Raw genomic sequence first — 16,946 nt, 5'->3', positions numbered from 1 at the left:
TTCAGACAGGGCGAGGGAGTTTGCGACGCTTTGTGGGTCGTTGGCGTATGTTATTTTGAGACATTCAAATATTCGTTGGTACGTTCGGTTGGTTTTCCGGGAAGCTGTAGTTGATACCATTGTTCCTTTAATGCATCGTTTTTAAAATAATCGTTTTCTATTTTTTGAACACGAAATAAAAACTTGAATATTTCCCAGAATATTTCTTGGATATTGATTCGAAATTTATTCCAAATGGATTTCATTAAGGTTTCTTAATAAAACTTTGAACATGTAAATTTCAAGTTATGCACAATGGATTATCCTTCCTCAACCGAGTGGTTAGAATCCGCGGCTAGAGGTGTCTGGGTTCGATTCCCGGTCGGTCCAGGATCTTTTTGACTTCTCTGGGCATAAATTATTATCGTATATGATACACGAATTCGAAAATAGAAACTTTGGCAAATAAAACTCTCAGTTAAAAACGGTTGAATTGCTCATATGAACACTACGCTGAGAAACAGGCTCTGTCCCATTGAGGACGTAATGCCAAGTAGAAGATGTTGATATAACATAGAGTAATAATGTTACTAAATCCCGGCGTTTTTACTAAAGTTTGCAGTTTATTTAATTTTGTATGTTTTGCGACATTTTTCTGTTTTTTTTGCGAAATATCCTATCATCCTATGATGAAGATGGAGTAACGAATGAAATCAGGAAGGCTTCGGAACCAGACGGTATCCCCAACGTAGCTCTGAAAGCAGCAGTCCAATGAAATCCGAATATGTTCAGGATCGTGCTGCAAAAATGTATCGATGAGGATAATTTTCCCGACATTTGGAAGCAACAACGGCTGGTGCTGCTAGTGAAACCAGGCAAGCCTCCTGGAGATCCTTCAGCGTGTAGACCGATATGTCTGCTGGACACAGTTGGCAAAGTGCTGGAACGACTAATCCTAAACAGGCTTACGAAATACACGGAGGGAGAAAACGGCTTTTGCGACATGCAGTTTGGCTTTCGGAAAGGTAGATCCACCGTTGATACCATCCAAAAAGTCGTGGAAGCTATGGAGACGGCGCGAAAGCAAAAGAGGAGAGGAAATCGGTTTTTCGAAGTGGTCAGTGGTCACTCTTGTTGTAAAAAATGCCTTGAACAGTGGCAGTTGTGCTGCGATCGCCAAATCGCTGCACCGATTGGAGGTCCTCGAGTATCTTTATAAAATTTTGAGGAACTACTTTCAGAATCGTACACTGATCTACGAAACAGACGTTAGGAAATGGTGCACAACAATCACGGCGGGCGTCCTACAGGGTTCTATTCTTAGCCCGACCCTCTGGAACGCTATGTATGACAGGGTGTTGGAAGAAGCTTGTGTCAAACCAACCATAAACCTAGGTAGTTATGATAAGCAACCGAAAGGCATGCGAAAATCTCGGTTGGATGGTCGTGAAGGTGATATCATGCCTAATAATTCAGCAATCAGCAGCAGCAAGAAGCGACTACTGGCGAGCGTGTCTATATCGATACTTAGATATGCTGGCCCCGTGTGGGTGACAGCACTGTAGACAAAGAGGAACCGCTCCCGGCTAAACAGTACGTTCATACTGATGGCCAATGTCGTATATATTAGGACCGGCTCTTAGTATGTGTTTGCTTGTATTGGTCACGAAAAAGATGTATACAAAATAATCAGCTGATGGTGATGAAAATTCTGCGAAAAATTTGTTTCGCAGCTTTCCAAACAAGAAGTCATCTTCGGCTGCTTCGTAAAATTTTGGTTCGCTGAAGTTGGCATTGGACAGCTACCACTTCAAAACTGATGTTATCACAGATACTAATTTGATGTTCGACCGCACCTCTAAATACCTGGGACACGGTTATATGAAAAATTTAGATTATCGCTCCAGTCCACTTTTTGGATTGCATTAAGATCCCATAACAACTGTGCAAAATTTCATCTCGATCGGTGAAACTATATTTACGCGCCAGCTTTTCAAAGGTTGTATGGGATTTACTATGGGAAAACTTACATTTGCAAATAAAAATCACCAGAGTTCGTCCATTGACCTCCATAAAAATACTGAACACAGATCTCGATAGGTATTTTTACAATGAACAACACAGTCGAAGACCGCAAAGTAATCCGATGCTTGTGAAAAAAGTTGTTAAACAAATACTTTTCGGAAATTTTACCCAATTTTATTATTATTGTTATTCCTTTACGTGTTAATCAACGTCGCCTTGCTAATAGGTTTTTATTGAATAACTTTTTTCACAAGTGTCGGATTGTTTTGCGGGTTTCGGCAATATTCGAAATCGTAGAAATACCTATCGAGGTCTGTGTTTAGAATTTTTAATAGAGGTCAATGGGCGACCTCTGGCGATTTTTCTTTGCAAAAGTAAGTTTTCCCATAGTTAATCCCATTTAAACTTTGAACGGCTGGCGCGTAAATATAGTTTCACCGATCGAGCTGAAATTTTGCACAGTTGTTATGGGACCCAAATGCAATTCAAAAAGTGGACTGGAGCGAGAATCTATTTTTTGTCCCACACTAGACCATGCGTGTGTCGAGTGCGTATCGCACGCTATGTCTAAACCAGCAGATTATAGAGATCGAATGTAGGGTAGAAGTACCAATTATGGCTATAGTACCAATTATGGCAATAGTGGGAACAAAAAGAGATTTTTCTTGTTGTTTCACTAGACTATAATGGCTTATATTCACAGGAATGATTAAACTATTTGATGGTAACTGAACCTTGAAAAGAACATTCGTGCAATAAGCTTCGAAAAACGAACATTTGAAAATTTTGCCTCACATATATGTCACCTTCTTAGCAGTTGGCTAAGGGACCTCCGTTACGAAATGTATGTTTTGATCCGGATAAACTGTTTCAACCGATGAATGTATGTTGTTTAGTGAGAATAAATGAATAAATTTAGCTGGTATGCAATCAATTCTACTGTTTTAAGTTGGAAATCGTGTTATTTCCACTATGTCTACTACAACTACAAAGAGTGTATAAGAGTCCAATTATGGCAATACTCTGGAGGCGGATTGTTTACATTTTTTGATCAGTGAAATAAAAGAAGTAAAACTATTTTACGGGTGACTTCCACGACGGGACGGTTCGGTAAGGCATTATCTTCATGTTTTGTACTCAATTACCGTAATTCGGGGGCAAATTGATCACCGGGGTGAAATTGATCAAATGGATTACTTGTACCTATATCAACTACACGTCCGAAACAGTACGTGAGGCAGTGCTGGCTATTCGAGATAATGGAGTTTCTATCCGAGAAGCAGCTCGCCGGTTCCGTGTTCCATACGGCACTATTTACATCAAAATGAACGGATTACACTTTGTGCTACCGTACAGTTCACTGGTGAGTGGGGATTCCCGTTGAAGGCATCCAACGTAAACCAGTTGATCAAGGGCTATTTAGACGACAATGCAGTGAACCAAAATGTACCGTCAAAAACTGTAGTGAGCGTGACAATCACACATAGACTACCATGACTTTCATGCAACAAAAACATTCATATAATACTGAAAATAAAAGTCATGCGCGACTGTGACTTTTTTTTGGTCAGCAATAAATGTATCATGGTTGTAATGAATTACTGTAGTAGACGTTAATCTGTATTATCATAATGTGCCACTCACAATGTGCACCGATTGAAATATGTTTTTCTTTTCATTCTTGTATCAACCAGCCGCACCATCTTGAGGGCTTTCCATAACTCACGGGTTATTTTTCTATTTACTTTTTACTCCTCCTCCTTCGTCGATCGGTTTTTCGCCTATACAAAAAAAAAATGTGTCGATCGTGATCTTTGGTCAAACAAACTACCTCCGCCCTTCTCACCCCATGGATGACTACGTTGTTTATAGACAGCACCTTGTGCGAGAACGGCTCGAAGCAGAAACCTACGAATAAAGAGGGTAGAAGCAAACCTAAAAATACCCTGGTGCTCCGTTTGTGCCACTTTTTTGTTGCTTCCAATGAACGCCCTTTCCTCCAATGGACCGATGCACGAGTTCAGTCGTTGACGTTTGAGTGGTGCCATGTTATTTACGTTACCACGGTAGCTAGTGAATACGGCACAGCTCAAATGTAAAATTAGTGAACTCGTGCTAAGGTCCATGGACCAATGCACGAGTTCACTAATTTGACGTTTGAGCGGTGCCGAATTCACTCGTTGCCATGGTCACGCAAAAAACACGGCCCGCTCAAACGTCAAACAGTGAACTCGTGCATCGGTCCATTGTGCAGCAGTGAAAACGCATGCTGTACAAAACACTGCAAGATAACGTCATAAAGGCGGCATTTGACAGTTCAGAGCTGCGTCGTGATTGTTTTTTACATTCATTTCGCATTCCCGTCATCCACGACAACATAACGTTCATGGGAGGCAGAAAAGAATGGCACGCTACTCTTATCCATGTCAGCTAATACATTCATGGCTGCAGTAAGAATGTATCAGTAGCAACCTGAATGTCTCAAATGAATGTTTTGAAACCTCTTGCATGTGAATGTAACAGCAATGCATGTGAATGTAACAGCAACAGCAACAGCAATTCGTCAACAACTATCCCGGTGAAAACTGGATGAACGGATTTATGGCCAGAATGCATTCACGACTTGCTCCACGGATGTCCCAGAACATCAAACGAAACCGTGCGAAAGTTAGCCCCGAAGACTTGAAAACTTTTTTCGACAAATTGTCCGTAACGGTTGACGGTATTCCGGCTGAAAATATCATCAACTACGATGAGACCAATTTCACCGATGACCCCGAGTCTACAAAAGTAATTGTAAAAAAAGGCCAAAAGCATGTGGAACATGTCCTGGACCAATCCAAGAGTGCCTTTTCAGTAATGTTTGCTGGGACAGCTGACGGAAAAATGTTACCTCCATACGTCGTTTATGCAGCAGTACATCTCTACCCGAAATGGACAGAGGGCGGGCCGAAAGGAGCCCGATATAATCGCACCAAATCTGGTAAATATTTTTTTCTTTATACCAAGGAAAAGTTTTTTTATTTATGTATATACTTTTAGGATGGTTTGACAAAATTACTTTTGAAGATTGGTTCTTCTCAATTGCCCTCAAATATTGCAAACAGCTGACAAATAATATGCCACGGGTCATCAGTGGAGATAATGTATCGTCCCACTTGTCTGTGAGGGTCATCAATTGCTGTCTGGAGAATAACATCCATTTGATATTTCTCCCGCCAAACGCGACGCACTTGTGTCAACCGCTTGACGTTAGTTTCTTAGGTGTTGTACCTAAGCATGTCTTCCCGGGACTCCTTAAGAAGGCATTGATTCGCATTGATCCCCAGATCTCCAAGAATATGATGTCTGGCTTCAGGGCCTCAGGAATTGGTCCCCTGAACCCATACGCGGTTTTGAAGAAAATGCCAGGAGGTGCCCTGTTGCATTCTCCAGAAGATTCAAAATCAAAGACACATATGAAGCAAGAAAACTCATTTTCGGAGCAACTGGTTACGCTACTTAAGGAAGAGCGGTTTGGATCTCAAACTGAACGCGTTATACCGAAAAGAAGACGGCTGGTAGACATTCAACCAGGTGAGAGCGTTACAGCTGATCACTTGACAAAGATATCGTTGAAGATTGAGAAAATGGATCCCGCTGATAATGATCATGATAACATAGAGAACACCGCCCCCGTAAAGAAAAAGAAGGTCACAAAAGAAGAGAAGAAGAAGAAGATGATCGTGAGAAATGTTAAAGAGAAGAACAAGAAGGCAGTTGAAAAGGGGGACAATCGTAACAATTGTGAAGCTTCGAAGAAAGTTTGCAAATCGGGCAAAGTTGCAAATCGCAAGAAGCCCATTCGTTAATTCATTTATATTGTTGTTGAACCTTTTGATGTTTTGTTTGAAAGTTACGCTTAAATTATCACATGAATTTGGTATGTAAGCAAAAACACAAAGTTAATTAATTCATTTTGTTGTTTTTAACATATGAAATTGGATAAATAAAATAATGACTGAATGATACTTATTCGATTTATTTTCACAAAAATGGTCATGGAAAAAGATCAAATAACATTCCAGCTGTCGCGCGATTTACCAACCATTACGCTGATGTGAAGTACGACACCCGAGGTTTATTTTCGTGTTGCACAACATCATAAGCGAGTCTTAGGCAGCGTCCATTTATTACGTAACGTTTATATCTATAATTTTTGATAGCTTTTTGAGCCCCCCCTCCATAACGCTTTTTGTATGGAAGTTTTCAAATTTATGAATGAGTTGCAAAATTTGAGCTTACTCCTCCCTCCTTCTAAAGCGTTACGTAATTTGTGGACGGTGCCTTATAAAGTTCATCTCAGCTATGGATTGTTCTGTAATTTCTAAACGCTCTACAGTGTTGTGGATAGCAAAAATATGACTACAACAGACATTTCATATGAAATACTCTATTGATCAATTTCACCCCAATGTGATGTTTGAAAATTTTTATTATTCAAAAATAATCAGCAAACAACGTATACTTGAAATTTGAAAAAAAATATCTAGGTTTCGTCAAATACGTATCAGTACAGGTTTTAAAAATGTTTTTGAAAGAAAAAAAAAACACAACTAAATTTTAAAGCATTTAACTTTTTCGATAAAAAGTGATCAATTTGCCCCCGGATTACGGTACTAAGATTTTTCAATCACACGTTCGAAAACGTTCGCGAGCGGAAGATGCTAATTTCATGTTAGAGAGGGGTTTTAAGCGACACTCGATTTTTGAATTTTCCCTCTTTTTTCGTAAAAAATTGGCACTGGAAAGGTAATGTGAGATCATTAATGCTGTTTTGTATCATTATTTGCATTTACACTATATTTTGACTTCTTCTACGAAAATTATTTTTCTCCCATGAACCCATTGCAAAAAATTGATTTAACATCTATTTAACCCAAAAGATTGTAAAATTTTATGAGCGATATCTTCATTACATATTAGCGTTGCATTATCATTCCCTCTTCATGGCGTTTGAGTTCATTTCGTGCAAATAGTCCATAATTGGTACTCTTTTATGTCGAATGCTAGGATCGCTATTGCCATAATTGGTACAAAGACAACGCTTTTTAAAATCCATTTTTAGAAGCTTAAAGTCAATTTAGTACTAAAACTGTTTAAATCAACAGATTTGCAAGGCTTTAAACTAGTAATTGACACCAGCAAACGCTTAGAAACGCGGTTACAACTTGATTTTTATCACTACTGTTGACATATTGCATCCATAATTGGTACACCTACCCTACCTCGGATTTTTTTTCCCAAGATATCAGTATTTGGTCTATAATTTCATAATCGGACGATTTCAAAATATTCTATCGGTGAGCTGAAAAGCGTAGGAAAACGTGATTTTCATAGGATGTATTTGAAAAAAATAGCTAAAATATTCCACTTCCACTTCGAAATTTCTCCGATAGAATATTTTAAAACTTTCAGATTATGAAAGTATAACCCCAATACTGAACTCTAGCGGAAGAAAATCCGAGGTATACTCGATTTTCATAATCCGCTGGTTTAGACATAGTAGACGTGTATCGTATGATATCATCGGAGGCAGTCTGTATGATTACACGATTAATCCAGCACATGGCTCTGAGTCGTTAGGGCAGCCGGAATCGTCGGACCGACCTCGGCACTCGACAAGTCAATCTGTTGAAGCGAGCATATCAAGGAGGCCAACGGATGCGACCGGAGTAAGCTAGATCCTTCCGCCGGGGACTAGACCGAGTAGAGCGGGCGTAGCGTAGCTTCGGTAATAAGTCGTCGGGGCGCCTGCAAACCGGAAGTCATCCTCCAACCGGAATTGCTGGACCAACCCCGCCACTTATCCGACCAACATCCCGTCGAAGTAGGCAATTTTCTTCTGCCGGGGACTAGCTGAAGGGATCACGAAACAGCACCGGAAAACGGTAGTCGGGGTACCTGTGAACCGAAAGTTTCCTTCCACCGGAATCGCAGGATCGACATCGGCATCTGCCCGGCCAGCTTCGGAATAGGCTTAATCCATCCGTCGGGGACTACGCCGAGTAGCGACCGTGACAAACCACCAGTTTTTTGTCGTCGGGCGCCAGTTAACCAGAAGCTAGCCTCCAATCGGAATCGCTGGAGGGGATTTTTTTATTACCGTACGGGTTTGGGCCGAAGGGTCTCAGATTTTCATGAAACTTTTTCCACAGGCAGGGCTCATGGATATATGAATAAAAAAAAAACTGAGAAAAATTCAGGGTCACCTATTTTTCCGGAAAACTCAGGTGGAAATTTTTTGTTTTCCCTTGACACTACTTACTTTGAAAAATCATAACTCAAGAACGAAGCATCGTAGAAAAAAAGTTTTTATATGAAAATTTAAGCAAATTTTCTCAAAAACCCAAAAAAATATATGAACTGGAAAAAGTTTTCCACAAAATTTTCCACCGTTGGGAAAATTCGTAAAGAAAAGCCAAAAAAACTATGCCCGAACTCGTGGAAAATTTTCAAAAAAATATTTTCGAGAAGGTAATTTTATAAGCTTTAATCACTAAAATTTTTGGAATGCACTTCTTTTTCGTTTTTGAGTTATGGCCAATTTTGTGAAAAATGTCCAGATATGCCATATAAGACTTTTCTTTGAAAAATCATAACTCAAGAACGAAACATTGTAGAAACAAAGTTTTTATATGAAAATTTAAGCAAAGTTTCTCAGAAATCCAAAAAAAAATATGAACTGGAAAAAGTTTTCCACAAAATTCCACCGTTGGGGAAGTTCATAAAGAAAAGGTGGAAAATCTATGCCCGAACTCGCGGAAATTTTTTAATAAAATATTTTTAAGAAAGAAACTTTATAAACTTCAACTTTTAGGATGTACTTTTCTTTAGTTCCTGATCTATGGTCAATTTTGTAAAAAATGCAAAGATTTGCCATACAAAGCCAAAATGTTCAAAAACGCCTTTTGCTTGACCCTTTGGATACTTTATATAAACAATATTTGGAAACCTGTAAGAGTGAACAGGAATCTGTCTCATTCACATCGTTCTGGAAACTTAAACCAAAACAATGTGTTTATACAAAGGATTCATCGGCCATGAATGTTTGTATTTGCATGATACATGAGAATATGAAATTCATGGTTGATGCATTGAAAAAAAAAACTAATTGCTTTGAAGTTCATAATAAGTCAAATGATATGTCCAGATAGTACAGATGATTGTTACTTGAGGTCCTGTGAGGATTGTAAATTAAAGAAATTAGATTTTGTTGCCAATCGCTTAGATGAAAACAACGTTGAAGAAGTTAAGTTGTTTCTACTGGGGTTGGTTCTTTTTGGGTTCTAACCGATTCTTTTTAGCAAGCACAACTAGGGTTATGGTGTGTCTAGCTTCAAGCTGAAATATGTTTTATTTGTTAGATTTGCTCAATAGGTTTTCTCATTTAATACTTACAAATTCGGTCTTCCAATAGTTTTAAGTAGAAACAAATTTAGATGAAGTAGTAACAAATTTAGTTTAAGTAGCAATTCTAGTCTATAAGTAGCAACAAATTCATTTTAATTGGGAATAAATTTAGGAATAAGAATTATAATACCAAAGGCGCGTCTTCACTCGCAGCTCAATGAAACAAAGTGATATGTGATGGCAGGAAACGTTATCTTGACGTGGATAGTTTCCGTACTCGCCGGTTGTCAACGCATAAGCTTCTGGCGCTGTGGTGGACCTGCTCACGCAGTGCTACCAGCCAGCACATCCTCCTCCCCGTAACACTGGTCACCGGATGTTCCGGGTCCAGTTTTACCGACCTGCGCCACATCCAGAATAGCTAACTTTGAGACTGGTCTACGAATCAAACCTCCACTCGTCTGAACCATTGCCTGCCGGATACGACCATCCTGCCCCTTGTAAACCTCACAAACGCGCCCTCTAGTCCACCCGTTTCTCCTTGTTTCTTCTACGACTAATACTAAGTCTCCGACAGCTATCGGTTTTACCTCCCCGAACCATTTGACACGTCGCGTGAGTGTAGGCAGATATTCACGCGTCCACCGTTTCCAGAAAACATCCGTCTGTACTTGAATTTGTCCCCAAGAGTTCCGTAAAGCAACTGCTTCGTCCGCCGGTTTAGTCGCTGGCTGTCGTACGCCACTAGAGCTCCCCAGGATAAAATGATTGGGAGTAAGGGCCTCTGCTTCTTCGGAGTCCAACGGAAGGTAGGTCAATGGTCTCGAATTGACAATCCCTTCAGCTTCAACTGCCAGTGTTATCAGTCCTTCGTCGTCCAGTCTCCGTCCCCCATTAGCTGCTTCCATCGCCACCTTTACGGAACGCACCATCCGTTCCCATGATCCGCCCATGTGCGGTGCACTGGGAGGGATGAAGACCCACTTTGTAGTGGTATTGGTGAATGTTTCTGCCATTGCTTCATTAATGTTCTGAATTTGTTCTCTTAGTAATCGATCGGCACCTCTGAAGTTTGTTCCATTATCCGAATGGATTTCTACTTGTGCTCCACGACGGCTAACGAATCGGCGTACGCTCATCACACAAGAATCCGTCGAGAGGCTGTACACGACCTCCACATGGACAGCCCGGATTGTCAAGCATGTGAATAAAGCAATCCACCGTTTAGCATTACTTCTACCGAGCTTAACCAGGAATGGGCCAAATAGATCTAACCCAACGTAGCTAAACGGTCTAATGAATGAGGCCAAACGCGCAGATGGTAGTGGAGCCATTCTTGGTATTTGTGGTTGAGCTCGTTTAATCTTGCACAACTGACATTCTTTTGTGAACAGCCTGACCATGGTGCGAAGTTTCGGGATGTAATACAGTTGTCTTATCTCGTTGACCACGGTTTCTGGACTTCCATGAAGCTACTTTCGATGGAAGGACTCGATGATAAGCTGTGTTAACTTGTGTTTTCTTGGCAAGATAATTGGCAGCTTGGTGTCGTTTAGTACATTCCTTGCAGCCTGTATTCTACTGTCCACACGTAGCATTCCGCAATCATCGAGCATTGGTGATAACTGGTATAGGCTACTTGTTTTGTCCAACGCTCTCATTTGACCACTGGGATTTCGTAGGTTGTTTGTCAAGGTCACCATTTCGTCCGGGTAAGAATCCCATTGTACGGCACAGATTAGGTATCTCCAGGCTGCGGCCAATTCTTCCTGAGAAAGATAGGTTGACTGCGGAACAGTTCTCTTTCGACTCTTGCTTATGAACCGAAGTAGATATGCTGTAGTGCGTAATACTCGATTCCAGTTCGAGAATCTTTCCAAATCGATAACAAGTTTTACAACTGGTACCGCTTGATGGACGAAGATAGGACGAACTTCAACGTCGTCTTCCTTTAGTTTGGGAGACACAGGCCATTTAGATTCGATGTCTTTCAAAAATGTCGGTCCCTTGAACCAAACACCATCCGGGTTAAGATCTGGACCTTTTCCCCATTTAGTTGCGGCGTCAGCAATATTTTTCTTCGACGGTACGTATCTCCACTCCTCCACGTTGGTTTCTGTCAAGATCTCGCCAACTCGAACTGCCACAAACTGTTTGTATCGTCTTTTATCAGATTTGATCCACGACAAGACCGTGCTGGAATCCGTCCAGAACACCTTTTTTTCTATTCGAATAGAATGACCTTCAACGATCCATTGCATCAGTCGAACACCAAGAACTGCTGCCTGCAACTCGAGGCGAGGTATGGATATTGGCTTGATAGGAGCTACTTTTGTTTTGGCAGCCACTAAAGAACAGCACACCCTTCCTTGTGGATCGACTATGCGAAAGAATGCTACGGCCGCATAAGCTTCCTCGCTCGCATCAACGAATATGTGGAGTTGAACATGTTGGTAGTATTTTAAAGTAGCTTGGTCAAAGTAACACCGTGGGAAATGCAGATGTTGTAAGTCAACTAGTATCTGTATCCACTGCTGCCATCGATTTCGAATAACTGCACCGATTTGTTGATCCCACTGGGTATTGCTACGCCAGATTGCTTGGAGAATGATCTTTCCCTGAACCGTAAATAAGGCTAACAATCCCAGAGGATCGTAAAAGCTCATCAAGCATTTCAAAACTTGGCGTTTGGTGGGAGCAACTCCTGTGGAGATCACCTTTTGTATTTCGTCTGGCATTATTGTTGAAAATCCAAGCATATCTTCATGAGGAGTCCACAACAGTCCCAAAACGCGTTCAGACCTTTCGGCTTGATGCAAATCCAGACTGCAAGGATTCAACGCACTCTTTTCGCCCACACTGTCCAAAACGACAGGACTGTTCGATTGGAAATTACGGATATTGAATCCACCATGGGCATGGATCATCCGAACCTCCTGTATTACCTTCGCTGCTTCTTCTTCGGTTTCGAAGCTTTCCAGAAGATCGTCCACGTAGTGGTTTTTCACAATGCTCTGAACTGCCCTTGGGTATTGCTGTCTGAACTCTAAAGCATTTTTGTTTTTAACAAATTGGGCTGATGCTGGAGAGCACGTTGAGCCAAATGTCGCAACGTTCATTAGAAAAACTTCTGGGGCTGTGAATGGATCTTCTCTCCACAAAAAACGCTGTGCATGACGATCGCCTTCCACGATTCCAATTTGGTGGAACATCTCGGCTATGTCAGCTGAAACAGCTATCGCAAATTGCCGGAAACGAAATAACACTGCTGGCAATGACGTCAATTGATCGGGTCCTTTAAGTAGCATGTCGTTAAGAGACACTCCATGTGATTTGGCAGCGGCGTCCCAAATTAGCCGGACTTTATTTGGCTTCTTCGGGTTGAACACCACACCCAACGGAAGATACCACACTCGTGTTGAATCAGCGAACCTCAATTCCTCTTTCGTTGCACGGTGAACGTAGCCTTTAGCTACGTATTCGTTGATTTGCTTTGCTATGTTAGCCCTCAATTCCGGTTGCTTTTCCATTCGTTTTTCCAAACATTCCAGTCGTTTCAACGCCATTCCGTAACTCTCAGGTAGTTTGAAATTGTCAAATCGCCACAGTAATCCGGTTTCAAATCTGCTTCCTGTCCGTTTCGTTGTAGTCTCCAGCAGCTCACTTGCTCTTCTGTCGTCCTCCGATACTATTGGTGGTGGGGATCGCGTTCCCACATCCTCTGCAGCAAAAAACTCCTTTACGAGACCGTGCAGAGCTTGGTCAGCCGAACACTCGCAGTAATGATAGTTTAGAGATGCTGTGACTGACTGCGCCTGTCCGCCGTAGATGCACCAGCCCAAACGAGTTTTTACCGCTACGGGTTCGTTGATTTTGCCTTCTCTGGTTTTCAATGGAACGGTCAACCGTAGATTATCAACTCCCAACAGTAATCTTGGAACGGCTGCGGAATAGCTTTTCATTGGGATTCCACGCAGATGGGAGTACTTCGTTGCTAAATAATCATAGTCTACGGTTTGACTGGGAAGCGTAAGAGACTGCACTGTACGAACTTCCTTGAGCTCGAAGAGGCGTTTGTCATCCGTGGTTATTGACAAGCTTACTGCTCGGGATCCATTTTCGGTTCGTGTCATATTTCCTGTCCACTTCAAACAAAGCGGAAGCTCCATACCTTCGACACCTAGCTGTCGCACCAGTCCTTCCTCAATCAGCGTTAGTTGCGAACCATCGTCTAAGAATGCGAAGATCTCAATGCTTCTGCCTCCTCCACAAATTGTAACTGGGATTATTCTGAAGTAGAGCGAAGGATGAATTTCACGGTGAACGTGATTTTCCACGGCGGATACATTTGATCGTGGAAAATGCAAAAGTTGATGATGACGGTACGGACATGCGTTTACTCCACAAACTCCAGAATTTCGGCAAGCACGTCTACCATGAGCATTCAAACAATTACGACAGATTCCATGCTGCTGTACGAAACGACTTCTCCCTTCAATAGAATAGGACCTGAACACACCGCAATCCTTCAGCCGATGATTCTTTTGGCGGCACGCTGGACAGGCCTTATCACTTCCATCCCCACTACTCGCTGGTGGTGACTCCAGTTGATGTGAGTGAACTGCTACACGCTTCTGCTTCCACTTGTCCTCAACTTCGCTTTTCTTCACTCTGCTTGCCATTCCCGTGTAGAGCGTAACTTGACTCGCTGACTTCACTATTCCACTCATAAATTCACCAAATACTTTCAAGTTCACTTCACCTTTATTTTCAACAAACTTCACCCACTCCATCTTCATGTGCACTGGCAATTTGTCGACTAGTTCGATTAACAACGACGGGTTTGACATATGAGCCTTTTGATTTGCAGCTTCAAGGTGGTCGCTCAAGCTCTGAACTGCCATCCCGAAGTCGATGAGAGATTCTAATTTCTCTGCTTTCGGCGTGGGGACGGAGTGGACCTTTTCGATGAGCGCATTTATCAAAAGCTCTGGGCGCCCGTACAGTAAGCGGAGCGTATCAATTATATGAGGTACTGATTCGGGGAGAAGGAGACGACTGCGAACCGCTTCCAGGGCTGGACCTTTCAGAGAGCGTTGTAGTCTGATTAAATTTTCGGCGGGACTGTAGCCACACGCCAGCGTAGAATTCATAAAGTTACTGATATATACTGGCCAGTCAGCTGGACTGCCAGAAAAAACGGGGAGGTCTCGGGGCATTACTTGCCTCGCCGCCAATTGCGAAGGCGTAGGAGTAAATGCATTAATATTATCCGGCAGGTTCATATTTTCAACAGAAACGAGCCCAAATTGTTTGGTAAGGTGCTCGATTGAACTCAGTTGGGTCTCATCGTTAGCATGCGTTGGTAATGTAGATGTTTGAAGATCGGACTTACCTGGATGTGGCGGCTTAGGGTCTAGTTTACCTGAGTTGGACGGTCTTACATCAAACCATTTTGACGCTGTCTCAGGATATTCCACACGACGTAGATTCTGCCTCCTGCTTGCATCCTTCTCCTTCTGCAGATCTAAAGCGAACGAATTTGGCCACGGAGGAGGGGCGGCTGCTTGAACCTGCTGCTCACCGTGCTGGGCTCTCAGTGGGATACTTTCGGGTAAATCGTTGTGTCCAATCTGCTCGATGGCCACTTCTTCCTTATCTTTACAGATATTCTGGGGTGTTGATTCTGTAAAATCTAGTCGTCGTGAATGCTTCGGGATTGCACCTTTCTTCTGCGGATCAGGAGCTGGATCTGCTATTTTCGGCAATGCTGCTGCAGTATCCTCATTTGCTTCGCCAAGCTCGTTCACCCACTGCTGCGTTTTTCTCACGTTACTTCGGTGGCTTGAACGGCTTCTAACACTGACGCCATCCTCTTGTTCCTCTTCCTCCAATGCGGCTTGGATGAGTGCATACTTCCGCTCCAGAAAACTCTTCTCCATATCTTGTTGCTCCTTTAGCTGCTTCATTCTCATATCCTGCTCCTCTTGAAGCATCTGTAGAACCAACTTCGCACGTTTTGATTTCGTCGAAGAACGGGATCTGGAACTGCTGGGTACTGACAAAACAGATCCAGTAGAACCAGTTGATGAAACACATTTACTGCAATTCCATGCTCGACCTTCCACCGAGTGTGTAACTCCTGCACATGACATGTGCCACCAAGCCTTACACCGATCGCATTGGACCAGATCGTCCACAGTATTCGGTCGATCGCAGTTCGCACAACTGCTTTCAGCAGGCGAAGGTGTTCCTCCTGTTGCCATACTAGCGAATTTCTTGAAGATTTGTTTCTACTGGGGTTGGTTCTTTTTGGGTTCTAACCGATTCTTTTTAGCAAGCACAACTAGCGTTATAGTGTGTCTAGCTTCAAGCTGAAATATGTTTTATTTGTTAGATTTGCTCAATAGGTTTTCTCATTTAATACTTACAAATTCGGTCTTCCAATAGTTTTAAGTAGAAACAAATTTAGATGAAGTAGTAACAAATTTAGTTTAAGTAGCAATTCTAGTCTATAAGTAGCAACAAATTCATTTTAATTGGGAATAAATTTAGGAATAAGAATTATAATACCAAAGGCGCGTCTTCACTCGCAGCTCAATGAAACAAAGTGATATGTGATGGCAGGAAACGTTATCTTGACGTGGATAGTTTCCGTACTCGCCGGTTGTCAACGCATAAGCTTCTGGCGCTGTGGTGGACCTGCTCACGCAGTGCTACCAGCCAGCACATAAGTATTGTGTTTGGATTATTTCTCCTCGTTGTGAAATTATCAACAAAGAGGAAAATGTAAATGATTTTATAGAAAACTTGAAAAATCTCACAGAGAAGTTTCTTGTGCATCAATTCAAAGTAGATAAACAAAATAAATTTATAAGAGCTAAAAAGGAATCACTAGTTGAAAACAAAGAAATAATGTGCCAGATGGATTTCGCGGAAAATTATTCGTGCGTGATACAAGATTCCATTCAAAGCCATTACTTTGTACGACGTCAAGTAACAATACATCCATTTGTAATTTATTACAAAGACAAATCTGTTATCAAAGTCTTAAATTTTGTTGTAATTGCTGACATAAAAAAGCATAACACGACATCAATTTATGCTTTTCAAACAAAACTAATTTCAAGATTGAAAAATAAATTTCCTGAGCTTGAAAAAATCATTTATCTTTCTGATGGTTGCGGAGAGCAGTACAAAAATAAATCAAATTTCAAAAATGTATGCAACCATGAAAATGATTTTAAAATTAGAGCAGAATGGCACTTTTTCCCAACCTCACATGGAAAAGGCCCATGTGATGGTATCGGTGGCAATATTAAGCGAATGGCTAGAGATGCTAGTATTAGAAAGTCAGCGGAAATTAATAACGCCAAACAATTTTTTGACTGGGCTGTGTCGCAAAAGGTGAAAGACCAATTTAAAAAAGATTGGGAATTCATCTATGCAACTGAAAATGACTATTCAGAGGCTGAAAAATTACTTCAGGAGAGATTTTCTAACCTTGTTCCAATTCCTGGAACAAAAAAATATCATTCATTTATTCCAAA

The 16,946-nt window shown here is 41.6% G+C and overlaps 1 protein-coding gene across 12 annotated transcripts in view; it reads right to left on the bottom strand.

The window, feature by feature from the left end:
• LOC5568795 (potassium voltage-gated channel protein Shaw) overlaps window positions 1-16,946 on the bottom strand; it is a 367,684-nt gene that overhangs the window by 18,057 nt on the left and 332,681 nt on the right. The window lies entirely within an intron of this gene.

The sequence above is a fragment of the Aedes aegypti genome, chromosome 2, assembly GCF_002204515.2.
Source record: "Aedes aegypti strain LVP_AGWG chromosome 2, AaegL5.0 Primary Assembly, whole genome shotgun sequence".
NCBI classification, from domain to species: Eukaryota; Metazoa; Arthropoda; class Insecta; order Diptera; family Culicidae; genus Aedes; species Aedes aegypti.
Note: the sequence above shows the minus strand (reverse complement) of the source record. Positions and strands in the feature narration are given on the sequence as shown.